The sequence below is a fragment of the Anser cygnoides genome, chromosome 4 (genome assembly GCF_040182565.1).
Source record: "Anser cygnoides isolate HZ-2024a breed goose chromosome 4, Taihu_goose_T2T_genome, whole genome shotgun sequence".
Taxonomy (NCBI): Eukaryota; Metazoa; Chordata; class Aves; order Anseriformes; family Anatidae; genus Anser; species Anser cygnoides.
This window is the reverse complement of record NC_089876.1, coordinates 67,660,612-67,683,262: the sequence shown is the minus strand read 5'-3', so window position 1 is coordinate 67,683,262 and position 22,651 is coordinate 67,660,612. Positions and strand designations below refer to the sequence as shown.

At 44.0% G+C, this 22,651-nt stretch overlaps 1 protein-coding gene across 21 annotated transcripts in view; it reads left to right on the top strand.

Moving 5' to 3' along the window:
- The first annotated feature begins 368 nt into the window (after nt 1-368).
- Nucleotides 369-22,651, top strand: part of ADGRL3 (adhesion G protein-coupled receptor L3) — a 535,525-nt gene continuing 513,242 nt past the window's right edge. For 8 of the 21 annotated variants that reach the window (XM_048067842.2, XM_048067822.2, XM_048067825.2 and 5 more), the window contains exon 1: nt 370-1,313. The gene's annotated coding sequence lies outside the window, so the exon portion shown is untranslated. Of the gene's footprint in view, nt 1,314-1,348; nt 1,512-22,651 lie in introns of those variants that run through there. The other 13 variants (XM_048067827.2, XM_048067821.2, XM_048067817.2 and 10 more) reach the window with 6 other exon arrangements.

Genomic DNA, 22,651 nt, shown 5'->3' with positions numbered 1-22,651 from the left:
AATCCGGAGGCGGGGAATCCATCCTGGAGCAGCCTGATCCCGACATCCCGGCTGCAATTGGCCGCTTGGGAGGGGATCAACGGGCTGAGCAGCCAATGGGCAGGCGGGGAATCCAGCGGGCGATGGCCCTCCGCTGGGCGGGGGTCGTCGTGGCTCGGCTCGGCCGGGCTCGGCGCCGTGCGGGCCGGCTGCTAGGTGGAGCCCGCGTCCGCGCAACCCAGATCCGGGCCCTCGCCGCTCCCCCGCCCCTCGGCTCGCCGCCCGCCCGGCTCCGTGCGGCCGCCGCCGGGCAGGGCAGCAGCGCCGCGCCGCCTCCCGGGCCCCGCTGCTGCGGGTGCTGCGGTTCCCGGCCACCCGCCCCCCCCCCCCCCCCATAGCCGTGTGCGTGCGTGTGTGTGTGCGAGTGTGTGTGAGTGTGCACGGGGCCGCCCGCGGCCATGGGCCCCCCCCGCGCCCGCTAGGCACGCCCGCCGAGCCGAGCCGCTCCGGGGCTGGCGGTGTCCGCAGCGGGAGGAGGAGGAGGAGGAAGAGGAGGAGGAAGGATTCGGGGTGCCGGCGGGGCCCGGGGGGCTGAGGGCCACCCGCCCCCCTCTGCACGGCCGCCTTTGTGTCGTCCCCGAGCCCCGGCGGAGCGAGAGGCCGGGGGCAGGGTAGCGGATGCGAAGAGCGGCTGGTGCTGGAGGAGGAAGAGAAAAAGGGGGATGGTGGAAGATTTCTTGCCCTTTTTTTTTTTTTTTTTTTTTTTTTTTGGTGGTCTCTCTCTCTCTCTCCGGCAGCGGCTGTTCTTCCCCAGCAGCAGCAGCAAGCAGCAGCAGCAACACAGGCAATGACTGTGCCGCATACGACTCGCCTGGCCGCTGGTGCCGGCTCCGGGGCCGTGTCGTTGCCCTGAAGTTGCCCACCTGGAGGAGGTAAAAGCCGGGCTGCGGTCCCAGGGGGTCGGCGACGACGGCGGAGAGGAGGCAGCGATCGCCTCCCCCATCCCCACGCACCCTCCGTCCTCCGGGAGGGAGCCAGCGTTGCAGAAGAACGAGGCTGTAAAGGAGAGACTTTTTCTTCTTCGTTTTTATTTTTTTTTTCCTTTTAATTTTTTCCATTTTTCCTTCCTTGGGCGACAGTCCTTGCTTCTCGTGTTCCCTTCCTCCTGTCTGGGGGGCTTCGGTACTGTGGCCAGGTCTGCTTCCTGCCCCCCCCCTACTCCCCCCCCCCCCCCACCCTGTTTTTTAATGGATGGATTGTGGCAGCGGCTCCCTGCTGCAGGTTGTTGAGGAGCCGATGGGGACTTGCATCTCAGGAGCCGGAGGTGACTAAAGGTAACTAACCACCCTACGGATCGATGCTCAGCAGCAGCCCTCGCCTGGCCGTGAATCACACCCGAGCCCAGCCCCGCCAACCCGCCTGGCTGCGCTGGGCTGAAGGGTGCCGGCTGCCCTGGGCACGCGCTTGGATCGAATGGTTTCATAATAAGGATAGTTGCCTCCAGGAGAGGTGCGGGGGGCTGCGTCCTCCAGGTAACGAGGGAACACCTCTGGGTCTGCATGCTGGAGGGCACAGCGGGGACCGGGGGGTGCCGCTAGCTGCGAAATGCCTCTTGGCTCCTCTTGGCTCCAGCCGGGTTCGGAAGGGATGGCTGTGGACAGCTAGGGTGGCGGGTAGACAGAAGAGCCCCGATAGGTTTTGTTCCTGCCCTCTCCCTTCCCTTTCTCTATGAAAGGCACCAACACGTTGGGCTGGTGCTGCCGTTATCCTGAGAAATTCCCGAGTTTTCCTGGCTGCTTGGTCGCTCACCCCTTCGTGGATGTATGTTTCTGTTTAATTGGTGAAGGGTGCCTCAAGAAGCACCCGCTTTCCTGGATGGCAGGAGGCGGTGGGTGGGCAGGGGCCACGGGCAGGGATGTTGCTGAATTTGGGGTGCATCAGGGGCTGCGTGTGTGTGGACGTGGGGTAGGGCAGAGGTCTGCATCCAGCCCAGCTTCCCTGGGTTACAGGTAGGCGCGAGCCTCTGTTTGCCTTACAGCCAGAGAGGGAAACATAGGCTTCAGGTAGAGAGATGCCTTGCTAGAGATGTTAAGAACGTTAGTGCTTCTCACCTCCTGCCTGTAAGATTGTGTTTGCTGGCTGTAACAGTAGGGCTGGTATTCAGCAGAGAGATTTCTTTGAGTAAGAGGGATCAGTATGTATGGGTGGAGGAAGAGAATTGCGTTCCCCCCCTTCTTTGTTTGAGTTGTTATTTGCTTGCTTAATTATTTATTTGCTTTTCCCTTGCAATCATTTTTTGATTGTTTAACTTGGAAATATGCTTGTAAGCCTGATGATTGCTCCCTGCCATGAGCCGGAGAGCAGTCCTTTCCTGTCTCCTAGTGTAAGGAGCCTTGCTCACGCTGGTGCCTTTATTGCTAATGAAGACTGAGGTACAGTGCCCCAGAAATGCGTCCTGGGTACCTTAGCTTTTGAGGTCTGTGTCTGATCAGCAGGCTTGTGTCCAGAGTTGTCCATAGGAGCAGCATAGTCGTCATCATTGTCCCCCCCCCAGCCATGCATTTACTTGTTTTTTTCACCCTTTTCCCTATAGATAGGCAGATGTTTGTTTTTGCAGGAGGGATTGCAAGGTAGGAAAGGAGCCTCTCTTTCTCTCTCCTTTCCTGATAGGCGTGTGATTCTTCCCTGCTGTAGTTAAAACGATTTTTATATGGCCAAAAGAAATGGCTTGTTGTGTCCTTGTCGCTGTAGTATTCGCAGCTTTAGCCAAAACAACGGAGGTCTGTTGTATTTACTTTCCTGTTTAGATTACTCATTGGGAGGTATTAGCATTTCCACTCTCCAGGCAGCTAGCTGCTTAGGAGGAGGCTGAGATGCAGGAAAAAGGGTGAAAATGCCATCTATGTCTTGCTATAAGGCAGAAAGGTGGTCTGCTAGCATGCTAGTTGCAGCTTCTTTCTGTATTGTGTGTGGCATGGATTATTCCAGGGTGCTAGACCAAGATTTTCAAAACTGGGAAAAAAAAATAAAAAAAGTTCATTGGAGTTAAAAATAAATACATTTCTTTTTGTTGTGGAATGCCGTCTCTTAAAGATTGCAGCCAATACTGCTTGCTTGGTATTGAGTAGTAGTGTGTGCCTTGTAGAGCTCATTTATCATAATTTCCAGGGGTTTGCGATATGAACAGGCTTCTACTGTGTATTCATTAGGAAAAATCCTTCCACTGAGTTTTATGGGGTAAACCAGGTGTTGCAGGTTAAAGAGGCTGCTGTCAGAAAGCCTACAGTCGTCACTTAAGAATACCAGACCAGGAAGAGAGAAAATCTGCGTGCCCGTGCTGACGGTGGGTGACAAAGTTCAGATTAGGGCTCTACTGTAAAGCGGTATTTTTCTAGAGGTAAAACAACTGCTCTCGGGTTGCAGGAGGCGCGGCATTAGCAGAAGGGTTACAATCCCCTTGTTGTGGTGGAGGCTGCTCCAGATCGTTAGGAGTACTTTTCCTTTATTTAGTGTGGTTTGCTACACAGTGACTGTTGTGTTGGTACCTGCCAGCAGAAATAAAGCTGACACAGATCTCTTGTGTGTCTGTTTCCAAAGGGACTGAAGTTCTTACAAAGCTAGGATTGGCCCACGACGTCTGTGTGATTCTGTTATTCAATAAAATATGAATTCCCTTTTCTTCAGGGGGTCGTTAGGAGAGGATATGTTTAATTTTGCATTTAATTCCAGAGCAAGCTAAGTGACGGTGCATATCGATTACGCTCAAAATTTGGGTTACTTGGTTTCCTGGTGCCCTCTGGAAATTGTGGAGCGATTTCTCAGCTCAGGAAACTTGTCCCCTGGGGCATTCGAGGCCACGCGTGGCAGGGGCTGGGTCTGTCCCCTGCCCTTTGTTTGCTGCAGCTGGCGCTCAGCGGCCGTGCATCCCCCAGGTTGGGATGCCACCAGGGTGTGCAGCCAGGGCGATGCAGTGGAGGTGCTCAGCTGATGCCTCCTGGCATTAATTGCAGAAGAGACTTTTGCTCCCTCAGCAGAAAATGAATCGCCCTGCCCACGAGCATGGAAAAAAAAAAAAAAAAAAAGCCAATGCCCTTTACTGGTCGGGAGGGAAACGCGAGCAGGTTTTTAGGTGAAGATGCATGGAGGCTGCCAGCTGACAAGCTGGGTGTCTGCACGCTTCACAATCCCAGGGCTGTGGTCCTTAAGGTATCTGCTCCGCCTGGTGAAACCGCAGATTGTTTTCCCAGCGAAGCATGCAGTGGGAGATCTTAGCTGAAGATCTTTATAAGGTTTTCGTAAGGCTGTCTGCTGTTGCATTCTCCCGATCGCCTCTTCCTTTTCAATTCATTAAATGATATGCGATATGAACCCATTTAGCTGCTGCTGTCTAATTAGATACACTTTCTCAGTTTGCTAGCAGAAGGTTCAGAAGCATGGAAGCAAATTTGTTACCGTTACTCTTTGAAGCAAGAGTCATGGAAACAGGCTCTCTAGAAAAAAGAGATAAAGGTATAAAAGCAGATGGACTGAATTATTGGCCAGCGCTGGAGAGCAAAATGCGTGACCTGTAGCCTCGGTCAGCACGTCAATTAGGGAGCATGATGCTGCTCTGAGGGCTTTTCGCATTCAGAGCATGAGTGTCTGCATCATCAATACGAGTAAATGAGATGCACACAGGAGAGTGCAGTCTTTGTAAATGGAGTAGTCCTGGGAGTTGCTGATTTATTATTGCAAATTTTGATACTAATAGTGTTGGGACTGGTGTAGATTGACTAGGAAACTGTTTCATGCGTGGCATAGTATAAAGGATAGGCTGAAGACCAACGAAAGAAATGAAATTCGAGGAGAAAGAATGGATCAGGGAGAAGCTAAAATATGGAGGATGGGCACAAGGCTTGTTATGCTTTTAAAAAGAAGGAAACTTAACTATATTGCTTGTTGGTTGTAGAAACAGCTCAATGCTCTGATTGGGGTGGTTTTGACAAAACTTCTTATTCCTTGGAGCATTCCTGCACATCACAAGAGAGTGTTGGAAAAACAACTCAAGAATTATTATTTTGTAGGAGGTGATGATACTGCTCTGAGAGCTAGGCATCACAGCATTAATGTGTCGGTTGGGAGAATGCTGAGCCACCAGGACAGCCCTGCAAAGTAAACAAGTGTTTTCCTGCCACTTTACATGAGGCTGCTTACCAGAGTGGGATGTACGTGGTAAGCATTGAAGCTTTGAAGAGATTTTACTGTAACTCATATGGACTACTCGTTCTTCCCTGCTGGCCCCTTTCTTTTTCGACAGATGCACTCCTGCTGGGATGTGAATACTCGAAATGTACCATGTTGCCAAATTTTGCATGTATATACACACTTCAGTCTCTGCTATATCTATAGACCATGCTTTCAGATGTCTGTATTACGGAGCTGGGAAACGTGTTGTTTATAGCAGTTCATTGTGCCCTGGGTTATTTGTAGGAACGTAACTGTCCCAGGCAAGGCATGCTGGCATCTGACTGCGTCATTTCCTAGGGTTGTGTCTACCTTCACAAGTCTTTGTCAGCATCCTTACCAGCACTTTATCAGACACTTGAGTCTCCACTTGGGATGCATGTGAATATGTCCTCGTTTCTGTAGGTGCTGAGATCCTCCAGCGTTCCCTGATCTTCTCATGTCTGCAGGCAGTGGAAGCTCCTCAAAGCAGACTGCTAAAGTAGAAGAGGAGGAGTTTGCTTTTAAGCATCTACTTCTAATTCTTGGCTACTTTAATGACAAGGAAACCACCTCCTACTCAAATCTGTGATGCGATTATATCTGAGACGTTACCCATTGCCTGTTTTTAGCCTCCAAGTTTGCGGTGTAATGCTTTCTTTACATTTCTCACTAGATAATATCTGCAGTGCATGGTCTGAAATGCATGTGTTTCCTTGGTTCGTGCAAGCCAGCCAAGTGTTCCTTTTTAAGATGACTTGTCTAAAGGCACCTTGATTTCCATTGTCATTTTCCCTAATGAGTAAGAGTCTGTGGGATTCAGTCACCCTACTGTGTGCTGCCAAGTAGCAATTTCAACCTGTTTTGAACTTTGCAAGCCATCTATACATAGTCGTTGCTCCCTGTGAGATGAATAGGTGCTCTTTTACTGAGTAATGCAGCAGGGCAGAGATTGTGATTTCTGCAGAAGGCACGTACGGGACGGAAACTGCAAAACCGAGACAGCAGACGGATTGGGAAAAATGGGCCCAGCGTGCAGGCCCATTTTTCCTCAGTGGTCTTTTTGAAGAGCCTTCTGACTTTATAAGTCAAGCGCATTTACCAGTCATTGCACCATACATTTGTAGCTATAGGAAGGAAGCTAGCCTTTTCAGGCAATAAAAACTTCATCTGAAATTTGTTCTGTACCACTGTATTAATTATTAAGTAGTGGTCAAGATGGCATTTTTTCAATAGTTGTATTTATAATAACTATGTAACAACATAGTAATAACTACGTTTAAGTCTAGCAGAGAAAGAGGAACCAGAAGATTTTAAAATGGCTTTTTTTTTTTTTAACCTTTCATGTGTACTTCTTCAGGCCTGTAGCTGTCCAAGGGAGGTGTCACTATAGCTGTGATCGAGTTCCCACTATAGTCGATGGAGAGCTTCTTTTGGCTTCAGCCTGAGCCACTTCAGGTGCAGGAGAGGGAAAGGAGGCGTCCGTGAGAAGCTCTGCATCTGCTCAAGAAATACCATTGCAGAGCACAGTGATGGAAATATGACCCATGCAAAATACTGCGTCATCTGTAGTTAATGCACTGGAACAGAAGGGCATCCTGTCTGAACCTGCAGGCAACAGATCGTATTGTATGCTAGCGAAACCTATCCTAATTTATCTAATCTGAAGGTCTTGGCTGGTTAGCAAGTAGTTCTGTGGTTGTTCTTTTGTTTGTTTTAGTTTTCTAATGTGAATTACGAGTAATGAAGATGGGGTAATGATTTTTTCCCCTGTCAGGGTCAAGAAGAGCTGATGCTCAGGAATCCTAGATGTGGCATCTTTTCAGACACATGCCCCCACTTCAGCATCACATTTCTAGTAACTATATTGGAATAGCCTTGGCAGAGGTGGTATTTCCAACTGGATAAAGCTGTGTGAACAGGTGAAAAGTAGAAGAATGTGCAGGCTTCTAAAATCTGCTTATGAAAACAGATAAAAGTAAGACATTTTTGTTTCAGACCTGACATCTTTTGGTTTCGATGGGCATGAAATAGATATCATTCAGAAGGAATCAGAGAAAATTCAATGACTAGAAATTTGTTACTATTACAGAGCATCCATTAATGTATGGCCTCACATTACCACGTTTTCAACTTTTTTTTTTTTTTTAATAAGCATTTTAGTCAACACTTGAGTAATTTTTTTTTTAAACCTAATAAGCATTGCCATACTATGGAGTCCTGTGCAAAGGTGCCAGTGTTTACTGGTGCTGCTCTGAAAAGAGTTCTAGTCTAAACCTGATGCCTTCAGATTACACTTTGGAGATGCTCTAACTGGTAGAAACCAGCAACGAGTTGTTTACTTGTAATACTCATCAATATAATAAGACCCTTCTCTATTAACACTTAACCTTTCGCACTCCACGGGAACCAAAGATCTAGTTGCAGGCATGAGGAACTTGAATGAATGGACACTGTTTAAAATTAGAGGGCTAGAAAGTGTTGTGGTCTTTTGGGGAGCAGACACAGAGCTCTGTTTTTTTGGTCTTTGGTCTGGGGGAGTGGAAAATAGAGAGCTGCACCTATACTCCAAACATATGTATGCAGGTACATGCGTGTATGTATGCTTTGTTTGTGAATGATGCTGTTGATTCATAGAGGTCTTTCTAAAATTCTGTTGCTGGAAAATTCTCTATCCCGCTTGATTTTCTGACTCTTTTTCAAGTTCTAGAGATGTAGATGCACTGATGGACAACAACAGCAAAACACTTTTTTACAGTTTCAGAGTTTTGACTGAGTTTCTAGGTTAGTGGTCAGATGCCAAAATAAAACAAACAATTTTTTTCAGATAAACTGGGCAACCACTGTTTTTATCAGAGTTGGTGCTGGTCCTTGTCTATTTGTTCTAGCAGCTTCTCTCCATTTTGAAATTACTGATTCCGGTCCTGTCTTAATAAGAAATTTTTCCACTGCCCTCAAAGAGAGCAGAAGAGAAGTGTCATTGCATTGTGAAAGTGCAGTTTGCAGCTTTCTTGGGAATGTTAAAATTTTCTATTAAGTGAGGGGTAGGGGATATGTCAGAGATAAGTATGCTAGCCAACTTTGAGGTGATCTAGCTTAGACAGAGAATTTAGTTTAAGAGGCAAAGCCGGGCCAAGAAGCTGAGCAGCCTGCAAGCTTCATTTGGTTTAGCTTAATACGGCAGAAGAAAAAAAATCTGGAAATATCACGAATATATAATTGCGTGACTTTCAGTTCAGTCTTGTATTTTCTTTCCAATCATTTCCACAGTTATATTGGAATATAAGACTTGCATACTTATAGGCAACCTGGATAAAGGAGAAGCAAAAGGAAGATGCTGCAAGAGTTCATTTAGGAGGTATCACCTGCATCAGTAAGCTTGAACTTTCCTTACAGCATCGTTACACAGCGAGGTGAGACCATGACTGTCCAATGCTGAAGATGTTTTAATTCCTAACCGCGCTAGGAAGGGCCAGGACAAGCTGACTTCGAGCCTGCAAATCTCAACAGCCACACAAACATTTCCTTGCAAAAAGTGGCTTCAAGATTGTGAATAAAATCTGCAGCTGAAGTAGTGAGGACGGTCTGTAGGTTTCGCAGGCTCTGTGTCTGCTCCCGGTGGTGGGTGAGCGCTCAAAGAGCCTGGCACAATGAGCTGTGGGCTGTTGACTTTTTTAATGTACCCGGTTGGTTGTGTTCGAGTACACCGGGAGAAAAGGGAAACGTTAAGCAGAAGCGACACCCCCGTTCTGTTTGGTCGGCTTGTGTTGCTGTTTACAAGCCCTGCAGAGGCAGCGCGCGTTGCTATTCAGCACGGTGTCAGAAGCAGAGCGTTAGCCTAAGCCTGTGAGAATAAGGGAGGGACCCGAGCCCAGTTTTTGATGTTCTGCATGGGTGGGTACCCTGAATACTAAAATGCATTTCAGTGACAGCTGACCCTGTAAGGAGATTTTCAATAGCTCTGTGGTTTTTTTTTCTTGTTTTTTTTTCCCCTTCTCTTCCTTCCCTCAAAGCCATTCCAAGGACTGCTGGGGAAAAGGGAAAAAAAAAAAAAAAGAAAAAAAAAGCACTCATCGAAGCCATCTTTTGAATAGGTTTCACTGTTGGATAGAGTCGAGAAGGGCTTCAGAGATCATGTTAACTCCTCTTACTCCTTTTCTTTTACACTGCTTTAGCATCTGTGTGTGTTACTGTCACATCATCATTTAGAAATTCCTGTCACTCCTTTCAAAGGAGAGAGTTTTGTGTATGCTTTTTTCCTTTTTTTTTTTTTTTTTTTAGTAAGAGGTATACTGAAGGTTTTGTATCGAGAAATATCAGCCACATAATGCAAATCCTAATTTGCGACTTCTGTCTGTGGGTTCTTTTGGGTAATTCTCCCCCCACACCAGTAACAAAAGGCTTTTGGGTTCTGCCCTGAATGACCCTTTATGTTAAGGCTAGGTGCACAAAACTGGTCTGTAATTATGTAATAGATTATCCAGACAACAGTCATTTTTACCTCCAGCATGCAAGACATTGCTAAACTGGATGCCGTGCCTCTGCTTGACTTTGTTTGGAGCCGTGTGTGATCTAAACTGTTATTCCTCCAGACTTAGGATGTTGCAATCACATCCTTTAATCATTTGGAAACGCGGTGTATATATTCCACTTCCTTCTGAGGGAAATGACGATGTGACTACTGCACTTTAAACTCCCGCAGCACAGCCTTCTTCAAGGAAAATGTCATTTTGGATTATCTTTAATGGATGCAGGTGTGTGGAGTGGTTGTGTGTGTCTTTTTCTCTTGCTTTTAAGAAGGACAATAACGTTACAGGCTGCTGTAGTTGGTGTGGCTCTGAAGTGATGCATGTCCCCGTGTAAAACTTACCCTGATAGGTATTTGAAATACAGTGATTAAGCTGCACAGAGTGATAATTTGTGACCTTTTGACGAGCAATCCACAGTTACAATTGTAATGTACTTTATAGATCTCTTTAAGTAGGTCACCAATTTGCAATGAGTCTTCCTAAAGCCTGTGTAATGCATTTCGATTGTGGGAGTAGGGAGCGCTTCTCCATATAACGTTGCTGATTTTGGAAGGAAGGCTAAAATGTAACAAGATAATTACATCTGTGCAAATATCCTTGATTTCACAAGAAATAAGGGTCTATAGAGTGCTTGACACTGTGAGCAGCTCCACTCTTGCAGCAGGGCTGAGATGTTAAGTAACTCATCAGCACCAATAGAAAGATGTTGTTTGTGCCAGGCTAAACTAAGAATTTGTAACTTTCCCATTCAGGGGGAAAAATCTGGATCTCTGCTGTGTTCAGCAGGGTGTCTGTGAAAGAGGTGTTCATTGGGGCGTTTCAAGCAGGGAAAAAGGCTTGGTGGGGGAATATATCTAGAAGCTGCCTCCCTGTTTGTCTCCTCTTGCTCTGGGAGCAGCAGATGGGGGAGTTGTCATCTCCAGCATCTTTACGCTCGATCACTTTCTGTGAGTGAAGGGCAGACCAGCATAACCTATGGGCCAGGCTGCAGGGGTGAGGATCCAAGCCTTTGTCTGACCCTTTTCAAGCAGTGGGCTTGATCACAGCTAGGGTCCGGGGTTCTTCCCGAATTCATGTAATTTCAAGCCTGTTCCATCAGTAGTCATTGTGGTACAGCCGTCAACTTAATAAATGAAATAATAGAGAGATGTACTGGACGAATTAGTGATGAATATTATGGAAGTCTGATCTGTAGTAATATTGATGTATTTTGTAAATGTGGTAAAGTAACACTGCTTCTTCAACTGGTCCTTCCTCTTACTGCTGCAATAAAATGAATGGCAAAGTGTATGTTGACCCAGGGGTGCCAGGTCCACTCCTGATTCATAACTAAAATAAGTCTGTGCAGCGCTGCAACAGGAGCTGTAGTCAAACACAGAGCAGATAATCATGTTTTTTTCTTTTGTAAATCAGTTTTTCTTTTATACCATAGACTTTTATGTGGGTGGTTCCTCACTGACCACAAAAGATGTGTTTTTTGTTGTCTTTCTTGTGCATTCTGTATTGAATTAGCAGAGTTATGCAGTTTTGTCTGTCACACTTGGGTGGGATACTGCAGTGATTTAATTTAAAATGAAAGAGAGATGTCTTCATTTTAGGGAAAACCACGGTTAAGTGGTGAGAGTAAGCAGGTCTAGCCTTTACCAGAAACCCTAATTAGAAGAAATCCCATGTACGGTTGACCTTGACTATTGAGACAACCCTCAAAGAAGAAAGAGCACTAAAAATTAGTATGCTGCCAGTGCTGCACTTTTATTATTTGACGTTATTAAGCAAACTTGGTGTGTATTTCTTTTTTGAAGCGTTTGATTAAATGTGTGATCTTATCTTGGTGAAATGGCCCGCTGGGCTGCAGACAGTGGTGTTCAGAAATGAAATTTGTTTAGAGCCTCTGAACAGACATTTATTCAATGAGACCTTTCTTGAATAATAGATGACAGTGAGATAGCTGTGCAACGTGTTTTTGGGTTGGGGCTTTTTTTTTTTTTAAATGTGTAGGGAGTTGCAATGTGATAGCGGGCAGAAGATAATACAAGTGCACAGGAATGAGAACAGGATGTGTATGTAGAGAAATTATCCTGTTGTACCTTGCAGCAGAGATTTGGGACCTTGTATTTGATGTTGTTTCGGGCAAAATCAAGCCCTGATTCTGCTAAGAGTTGCATTTGGGCCAAGGTTTGCATGTTTTGGGGCCTCCACGTTGTTGTATTGCTTGGCATATCAAGTGATGCACATGCATCTCTGACTCTGTATCAATAGTGTTATCCTCTAGCTAGAGTTGTGAAGATACTTAGATTTTGTGGAAGTAAAAAAATGGAAATATCAAAACCAAAAATATAAAATAAAATCTCTAAAGAAACAAAAAAAAAAGAGTTTGGTAGTTGACTCTTGGGGTCAGCATTATCAGAGATGTGATTTTATACATCTGTCATTTTTTTCCAGCAAAATAGTCAACTTCATGATAGCTTCCCATCCAGCTCACAGAGATAAGACTTTGTTGAGCATGTGGACTGCACAGGATTGTCAGCTATCAACATGTGATTACATGCCTCCCTTTTCCCAAAGTGAAGCTGAGAAGGAACATGGATACCTGAAAATATATATATATAATATATATTTTTTTAATTTTCCCCCCAGTAGCGGAATTAAAAGGATATACTGTGGTGATCTCTGAGGATGAGAGATGAGTGAATTTTCTGAGAAGCTTAGTCTTTCCCTGCAAAAGGGCCTTTTTTTAGATAGAAAGTTTGCTTTCGAATGAAAGGAGTCCCGGAGTGCCTCTGCTGTAAAACCGCGTTTTGATCAATCTCCATCTGCCCCAGTGCTCCCCTGCATTGTACAGCAGCTGTCTTTACATCAGGTTAGATGGTGATTAAGCAATTTCTCCTTCCAGAGGTAAAACCAAAGCCTTCCGTTACATGCGTCAGGAGAAGATGTGAGCTCAATGCCTTAATGATATGCTGAGGTGCGAGGTTTGGACTCCTCTAGCATTTGATGCTCCAGCTGCTCATCTTCCCTGCTCTTTGGGTAGTGTGGTTATTTTTCTTAAAGGCTGAACGGCTCTCAGGACTTCTGGATACCTTTAATTACAGAGCCATTCTTCTTTCCTGTCACGCAGCTAATCCCAGGAGATGCCAAATATAGACTCCTGAGACTGGTTGTGAAGTAGGGGAATTCATGCATCTGGAAATCCTGCATATTTTGCTACAACACTTGGCTCAGCTTGGGGGATGATTTCTGTTTGCAAGGTGCCTGGCTTTGCAAGGTGATTTCTTTATACGGTATACTGAAGAATACAGCCTGCGAACCTTACATGTTATGGGCACTATTTCTTTGGCGTATTTTAAAGAGTTATTTCATAGATCTGAAGCTGGACACAAGTCTTCTCTGTAGCAGAGGCAGCAAGCCCAGAGCCGTGGGTCAAAGGACACCACACATGGTCCATCTGAGCATCCTGGATGGTGTCTCCACGGCCAGTTTGGTGATGACGGTGGTGAATCCACTCACCAGTGATTCCTGTGCTGAAATCCTCCCTCTGGGATGGCGGCGGGCAGTGCACAAAGGAAAGGTAGGGGCGAGGAGATAAGGAGAATCACGTTAGTAGCTGCTGTGTTGGGTGTGAAAGGATGGCAGGTGTGCTTGGCTCTTAAATGAGCATAGAGAGATGCCCAGATGGGCCATACCTCTGGCGACCTGTGGGGAAGCTGTTAGAATCCAGTCTCTTGATATATATATATGTATATGTATATATGTGTGTATATATATACACATGCATATACTGTATGTATACATGTACTATCACTTTTTATAATATATTTAAACTTCTAATAATTAAAATATTAAAAATGTATTTAAATATTTAATACACATCAGTGTGTGTATATATATATATTAAATCATTCTTTCTGCAGGCGAAGCTTGCGCATTAAAGGACAGCCTGCTAGAAAAAGTAATGGTCCCATTATGCTCTGTTTGAGTTTGAAGTCAGTCAGGAAAATTAAGATGGAAAATTGACCAGGCTCAAGTCTGTTTGCCATCTGCTCTTCTATAGAAGTAACTCGGTCTAAGTAACTTCATATGTAGTGGTCAACAAGGGAAGTTTCAAAGCTGAGTTCGTGGTAACGAGTTTATGAACTGGGAATGGTAATTGGATGTATTTTTTTTCTTTCTTTTATCTTTATGCAAATGCTGCAGAGCATTTCACCTAATTTTGAACTCTTAATGGAACTATAAAATGAGAAGAAAAATCCATCATGAATTTTTAGATGTAACATTTTTTTTACTAGTGTTGCTTCTAAAGATAATCCCATGTTTTTAATTAAAAAAATAATAATTACATCACCTGCTTGGGGTGCTGTATATGTTCATGCTTTGGATGCTCTGCTGATGCTTCCATTGCTGAGAAATGCGGTGATCCTTGGCAAGTGTGCATGGGAGCTGTGCTTCTCCTTGTTACGAGAGGCACTTTCATGGTCCTGTTGCCCGACCAGGAAGTCAGAACTTGAGGACTTTGTGTGAACTTTGGGGCTCTGGTTCCTGCTGAAGGTCCCACGTTTACCAACACCGTTTTTCCTCTTGGTGGTGAAAACCAAGGGGAAACTGACCCTGCCAGGCATTGAACAAAACGTGTCAAAAGGGGATAGTGCCTGTGCTGGAGGCAGCACAAGGCGTCTTGCTGCAGTGTATCCTAATTATTCCACTTTGTAGTGCTGCTTGCTTTCTGTTACCGTGTTCTTTTTTCTTGTTACAGTGATGGTTTTCTCCAGTGTAAATTAATCACCTCTTGTCATTTAGTATCTATGTCTTCTGCTGGATTTGGGGTTGTGTCCGTGGTTGACAGGAAAGCTCGTCTAACCTCTCTTGAACTCACTGTTTCTCTGCCACATGTAGAGTGTTATGGATTAAACCATGCAAGTCTCACACGGCTAATTTTTGGCATGTTTGGGAGCAAGAGACTAATCACAACCGTGCAGTTACTGTTGTGTGTGTTTGCAGTAATAAGGTTCAAAGGTGGCTGTGTAATTATGTTAAATTTCTAGCCTTCTTGCTAATTTTCTGCTGATTGAGGGGGGAAATGAAGATCCCTTTGTGCCCTGACAAGTGTCTTCCCTTTCAGCAAGGCAGGTGCTGGTGTCTAACCACCCCAGGCTTTTCCCAGTCATATGCCTGCTCTATTTTCTGATAGTTTTTGCACTTTCAGACTCATCACATCGGATATCTAGGGTATTTAAAAATATGTGTATCAACTTATCCTATTGTAGCATAGACCAATTATTTGAATTAAGGAAGAGGACATCTCTCATCGATAGTGCAAGATAAAATACTGGTTCGCAGGAGCACCATTTTGTTTAATACAGGTCTGTGGCTTTGGTGCTGAGATTTCAACAGCTGGCAAGGTGCTTAATCATCTGGGAAGACCTGCTGGGAGCCACAAATGAATCATGTTCTGATATCTTGATGTTCCCTCGCAATGTTTGCGTTGCAGCATTCAGCTATAGGTGCTGATTTGGCTTCACAGCAAAGAAAGCCATCAGCATGTGCTGGTGGGGGAAGATGAGCAGATAGCCTTGCTGTTAACCCTGTTTTGTGGCTGCAGTGAGCTGGGAGGGATTTTTTTTTCCTTTTGTCTTTTTTCACCATCACCAACTTGCCTATTGGTTCTTATCTTATTTACATTTTAGGATATCAGGCCAATGAAAAATGTATTCCCTTGATTTTCCTGTCAGTAGGATTTTCTTGTCTCTATGTTCCTCTTGTCGGATAAATGTATAATGAAGAGTCAATTTTCTCTTTTAAATTGAGAAGAAGCTGGCTTTCCCTTATGAGCCTGGCTTTGGCCAATTCTCTGAACTTTTTGGAGTGATAGGAAAATGTCCCGTAGTTTGCTTGGGTAGAGGCCAGCAGAGGTTTTCTTGTGTGGGCTTGCTTTGTTTTCCTCAAAAATCGTGTGTTGACTCAGGCCAGTTGCTGCTGATAAAGTTGTTGGATATAGCATTTGTAGCTAATTAAAAGTAGTCCCTTACTGAGAGCTGAACGTTGTGAACTTGAATTTTCCTGCACTTCAGCTTGGATGAGAGTTTTACTGGTTAAGCAAGAGTGAATTTGCTTCAAGATGCTTGCAAAGACCTGCTTCCTTCGATCTGGAAAGGGATAAAGATACATTTGAAAAGTAGTCTAGTGGTGACTCATAATATTGCTAAAATATGTGGGAAATTGAAATTTCTTTATAAGTGCTGCATCTTGTCACTTTTGTGGCTTTCAGAAGTATATTTGTATTTGCTGTAAGTAGATGTTGCACAGTTCAGAGAGAGGCACATGCTCCCCACAGCTAGGGGAGCTGATGGAGAGACAAGGGAAGATCTCTGCACTGGGATTCCTGAATGCACCAGGAGGCACTTCTCTAAAATATATGCTTTAGGTACTGCATTTGGTGCAGGAATTCCTGAGCCATAACACTGTCTGCATAATCTTAATAATAACAGGAGAGCAGATAATCAGAATTTCCTTCTACTCATCTTTGCCATAGGGGTAAAGATTGCAAAACTGTTGCACGAGTATTCAGCTGAATGTGCCTTGGCTGCATTCAGGTTATGGTTTTGCTTGCTTTCAGTGAATGCCTGAAGGATTATTTTGTCCCGTGTTGAATGGTCTGCAGCATCTGGATCTCAAAACCTCACCTCGTGTGTGGTTTATGCTGAGGGCACTTGGCTGTTTGTGTGAAAGGAGCAAGGAAGGAGCTGGAATCACACAGGCTGGGGGCTAGGAAGCGGGGGGGACCGTGCAAGAAGGTTTTCAGTCAAGTTATTGTGCTGGTAGAAGGAGCGCAGTGAAAAAAGCTGAGTGGTTCTGAATTTGAGATCTTGATCTCTGGCCAAGTCACCGTGAAGTGAAGGTGAAGCTCTTGATACGTTACTCCCAGGTTGTTAGTTACATGTGATTAACAGGGCCATCACCTGCTGGTGCCAGCAGCAGAGGTATTGAGTTCAGGTACACTATCTGGAGATCTGCTGTTCTCACCACACCTTGTCTAGAAGGAGAGGTCGCAGGGAGAGCGTGCCTGTGCCTCGCTGCTAATGTCTCAGCTGGTACAGGTCCCTGCTAACACTGTTAATCGTGATGTCTCTGGGATGTCCTTACCGAGGGGTAAGAAGTTTCAAGTTCACCTATCGAATGAGCGTGGCACTCTCTCTTCAGGTGTAATCCCCTTGTGCCACACGATCGACCTGGTGCACTTGATTCGGTCTCTGCTGACCTTTCTGGTCTCTTGCCTTCTATTTTTAGACAACTATATGTATGCCACTAATTAAAAATGATGTTTCAGTGCTTCAGCTGAAAGGTGCGTATGTCCAATGACTTCACCAAAATTGCGACGTGCCAAAGCCTGTGAATTTCAGAGATACCTTAGCAGTTCTTGCTGATCCGGAGTAAATACCTGTTATAAGCTAGATATGAAAGGAGCAAAGGAAAAAAGATGCATTTTTTTAAAAAAAAATATTATTTTGTGTAGAAATAGTGGATGATACTTGGAAGCTACTTCTTTGTATTTTTAAATTGACAACTGCTTTGGTTTCTTTGGACTCTAACCTTGACTCCAAATTGTTTGAGCTTCTGCTGGCTGCTTCTTGACAACTACGGCACTCTTGAAAGTTTGTTTTCTCTTCTCCCAGAAATTATTGAATAAAATAACGTGATCCTATGGAGTATCTAGAAAAGCTTCACAGTCTAGCTGCTCTTTTGGTACAAGGGCAGTCATGGAGCCATGCAGAGCGAGAGGCTGCCCCAGCTGGAGACTCATCGGAACTTTACGCTTGCCCTCGTTATATTTCATTAAATTTCTCCCCGCCCAACTCCCCGGCCTGTCTAGGTCCCATCTAGATCCACCATCTCATGGTCGCTGCAACTGAGGCTGCCCTCAGCCTTCACTGCTTCAACCAGCCCCTCCTTGTTAGTGATCAGCTGGTTTTTGCTGTAGGTTGCTGGCGTGTAAGCCTGGGATGGTTCACAGAGTCATTAGAGAGGTTTTATTGCAGTGCTCAAGTGTGGTGCACAGGAAGCAGGCGTTGTTCTGGCTTGGTTGTTTAGCTAATTGATATTTTCATAATTCTATTCTTTTATTCTTTACCCAATTGCTGCTGTGGGATTGGTGCTTTGATTTCTTTCCTTCTCATGCAGACATTTAAAATAGGTCAGAGGAATTGCACCCTAAAATGCTTATTTCTCTCAACTAACTGTAAAGGAAGCCTAAGGTGAAAAACTCAGAGACATTTACGTTGTGGGATACCTTCAGTTAGAAGAGGTGAATCCCAGGAAATTGCTCTCTTTGGCGTGCAGTACATTTCCAATTTAAATTTGGATCTGTGTGATAAGCTGGTACACAGAGCACAGCAGCGCTGATCCAGCAGAGTCACTGGGAGTGCCTGTGGAGGAGTTGACATGGCCCCAGGTCTTCGTGTAGCTTGCACCCAGGAGAAGATCTCAAGAATCACATTGGCGTTAATGCACATACCTTAAATATCACAAAAATAAACACAAGGGTGGTGGAATGTGAGTGATCCCTACTGTTTGTTTTAGTGGGATATCAAAGGTTTGTGCTCTACATTGAGAGTGGGATTCCCACTGCATGCTTTTGTACCCCTGCTTCTTTCCCCGAGGCTGTGTAGTACGGCCATCCATGAGCCTGGTCAGTTCTACCTTTCACCTCCCATTTTCTTTCAAAAACTGAAATGTCTGCAAACATGTTAAAAAGGCGGATGCTAGGGGACATGTCTGCCTCAACTAGTGAGGGAAGGCATCCCAGGGCAGGTGTCTGGGATGGTGAGCCTGATGGTGGCAGAAGAGCTTCCCAGGTGGCAGCCCAGAGTTCCTTGTGCCCCTGGACAAATGAAGGATTGAGCTAGTGAAACTATGTCCCCTGAATATGGAATGCATGGATCCTACTACTGTTTCTTCATAGCACTTGGAAAAAAAATATATTTTTTGCTCTCCTTCCTTGAGTCACTGAGAGCTGCGGTCTGGACAGATGTTTCAGTGCAGGTTTTGGCTGCTTCCCCCCCGCCCCCAAAGCAAACCCTTCCTTTTGCCATCTGTTTCTGCGGCTGTATGGGGAACCAGCCTGGGAAATGCATCTCTAATTTTAAAACCTACGTTTGGTTTGTAGCTCTTGATGGGTTGTTTTCAACTGGGATTGGTTTCCTGGCTGGTTTACAGCTGATTTTGAGTAGCTGTGTGGTACTAGCACATGTTACGGGACAGCACAGGGGTCAGATCTGCTCAAAATATCATCACTTTTTGTGTGGAAATGTTCATTGAACTACAACACGTGTGGTAGATCTCTCATTGTTTTTTTCTCTTCTTTTTTCCTTTTTTTATGTATGGATAAGTGTGTATATGCGTATATTATTATACACACTGTATAAATATATTATAACTTGGTATGCAAGATATGTTGTTTTTCTCTTCCTTCCAACCATTTCTGATACACTCAAGAAAAATAGGACAGAATTTAACCTCAGCTTCATACAATCTCAATTTACAACTTGCACAGAACTTTTGAGAGACATGAGAGCAAAGTGCACTTCTTGCATCTTAAAAGCGGTGCTATAAATGGATAGCACATGCCCAGTTCCATCAATATTGCAGATACGTCGTGTTAAATTCACTCACCCTATTCCTAATTATTTGGTAGTGATTTCTTCTCTGCGCTGCTGGCTTTAATTTTTTTAGGCAGATGCCTGACTCCCTGAACAGCCCTTCATTTTGAGTTGGATGGAGATTCAGATTCCTAGGACTGCACTAAAGCAGCAGTACTCTGGTGGCTGTGGCAGAATCTGTGCAAGCTGATCTAGAGCCTCCCTTCGTTTGGCCTGTGCAAGTGTGCTAGAAGAGTATTTAATGGGATGCCATCATTTGTGTCCTCCGTGGTAGCTGCTGTGTTCAATTATGATCAAGTGATCTCTGCATTCTTAATTACGGTGTACAAGGTAGACAAACTCATGTGCCAAGTACTGCAATAGAAAAAGTGCATTTTAGAATATTAGCTAATGATGGAAAAAAAATAAAACTTCTGTTGTTTCGAGTAAGTTTTAAACAAACAATGAAAACAAAGCAGTTGTGGCTGAGTATTTACTTCAGCGTGGTTTAAAAATTCAGTTTGTGCTTTACAGTCATAATAGTCAGATCAAATTAAAAAAGTGAACACAAGCCACATGGGGTTGGATCCAACAGAGTACTTGATATGACTCATTGCCTTAAAAAATAAAAATTAAAAAAAAAATCACTTGAAAATTTTCACTGCCTTGGCTGAAAATGACCAGTTCTGATTCATGTGATTTTGGAGTATTCTCTTCTGGCTTACTTGGTAGCCCTTGGAGTTGGTAGTTTTGTTTCAGAAGTCATAGGCTATGAAGTATATTCATGTGTTCCATGATCTTGTGAAACTGTGCGTGTTTACTTAAAATGAACTCTCTCAGATTTAGGGCATTTCTAGGATTTCTTTAGGTGTGTTTGCAATGTAGCCATGTTGATTTACTCCAAGTATTGGGGTTTTATCTGTGCACCAAACTCTTTTTGCTTACTTTCTTACTTACCCCATATCTACTGTGGCTGTGTAATACGCTTTTGCACAGATCTATTCCTAAAAATGTCTTTGGATTACAAAGACCGGTGCATTCTGTTTGAATAAAATTAATTTGCATAAAAACAGTGTAAGCACCACAAAGGCTATGAATTAAGAACTCATAAGTCTGAGTTCAAAATCTGCCTGTTTCTCTCCAGGGCAGTACTTACAAACAGAGCCAGGGGCCAAGGGAATTAAATATGGTATTTCAATGATATCTTGGTTGAATCTTATTTTTTATTAGTTTTTCTAATATTTGCAAAATTGAAACCTGAACAAATTCTCCTCTTATTGGACAAAACTTAGATTTCTGGTTAGAGTTTATGGTGCACTAGGGACACCAGTCAATACAGCTTTAGCATCTGCCTCTGTAAGAAAGAGTTGATCGAGCCTGAATGGCATTGAAGCATTGCATTAAGACCAACCTTTCCTACCCAACGACACAGTTGAATAGCAAAGTCCAAGCATTTACTTCTCTCGGAATATCATCCCGTATTTTTGCAAATTTGCTACTCTCTTGTTGTGAGAATCTTAAATATTATTTTAATGCAGGCTTGTGTTCCTTCTGGTTTTACAGCAGCTGTTAACACAAACTGTTTGCAGAGCTGCACTGACTTCTGTAGTGTTGATTTTTATTTTGTAAGATTTTTTCTTTTTTTTAGAGAGTATGTAAATTTGGAGCTCCGTTAGAAAAATTGGGGCATGGAGACTGGTTGGCAGACACGTGAAAGGACAGTCGCAGCAAACAACAGGCTTGTTTACAGACCTCAAAACAATGAGAAGTTAGAGGGTGCACTTCAATAATAGTCTTAGCAGCCATCAGTCTGATTTCTATAGGTTGGCTTTAGCTTTAGCACTAGTATGGGGTTGCTCTTCAGGTTTTATTCCCCTTCCCTCCCCCCCCTTTTTTTGTCATGTTGCATGAAAACAGGCAGCATTAACTCCAAATGTGCATGCACGAGACCTGGTGGAAATTTCCCAAGATATCAGGAAATTACTGTACACTAACCCGAAACTGCAGCAGTTTATTAGCAGGGAAAGAAGCTCTAGCTGCGTGTGAAACAATGCAAAAACACAGAATGATCTTAGGCAGTAGTCTGAATACAAAATGGGCTTGCTTACCCTCCTTGTCTTTGCAAGAATGAGCTGGACTCACTCTGGGGTCTAAGGCATGGATCAGAGGCAGACTGTTGTCTTTCAGATTTTTTGCTAATTTACATTTCCAGGCTATTTGATGTTTTTAATGAGGTGTCAAGTGTCAGGACTTTGTTAAACCATATTAAAGTGAACTCAGGCAGGAGAAGGCTTAATGGCACAAGCCCTTGTCTGTTCCTCTTCCCATCTTGAAGATATTTCCCAACACCCCTTCTCAAAGGAGTGACCCTGCAGGTATTTGCCTTTCAGGGCTTGGGTTGAAACCTAACACCTTGAAGAGAATTCAGGTTTAGATCATATTCCTGGTTTGCAGAGAATTGTCAATGGTCTCTTAGTAAGGTTACACATTGATAGCTTTTTTTTATCAAGTGGCTTTTTTTATTTTAGCTGAAAATCTGGGTATGTGCAGTTTCTAACATTTATAAGATTAACTTGACTTTTTAAATAATATTTGGCCTCTATAGCTTACATAGCCTTGTGTACAATAGCACTGGTTTGTTTAACACTGTTCAGGAATGGTGTCTGTGTTTGTTCTTTTGTTGCAGTGATTTATTTTTCATGTTTTCATTCTTCTGTTAAAAAAAAATCTTAAAAGGAGTATGATAATTACGAGTTATTAACCTTCATTTGCTATTATTTGTGTTGAAAGCTGGCATCACAAATGCTGTGAGCATTAAGAAATGTTTTAATTGGGTCATTAGATCCTGTGTGATTTGGTGATTGCCCAGAGAGAAATGATAACAGGAAGAGGTGTAAATGGGCAGAGGCTTAATTCAGAAAAGCATTTATACAGATGTACTACTAGGGCTTAAATCCTCCTTTGCAGTCGAGCATAGGCTTTGCTAGGTTCGAGCCCAAAATGGATTTCCTCCTTAAAAAAGGAGGGCTCAGCACCTTGGCAGATGGAGGTGGTGCAGTGGAACTGGTGAACTTGGTGAGCTGGGCTCCCTGGACACCATTTCAGATTTAGCTGGAAGTGGTGCTGCGTGTTAGGAATTTGCCTTGGTATTTATCCTTTGCTGTATTTCTGCTCTGGGAATGTTGTTCATATGTTGGGGGAGGAGAGGGGCTGGAAGGTAAATTCTGCTTGGAAAATGACATCATGTTTTTCACTGCACTGAGTTTCAATGGGTGCTTTCACTGTTGTAACTTAAGTGTATATTTTAATCAA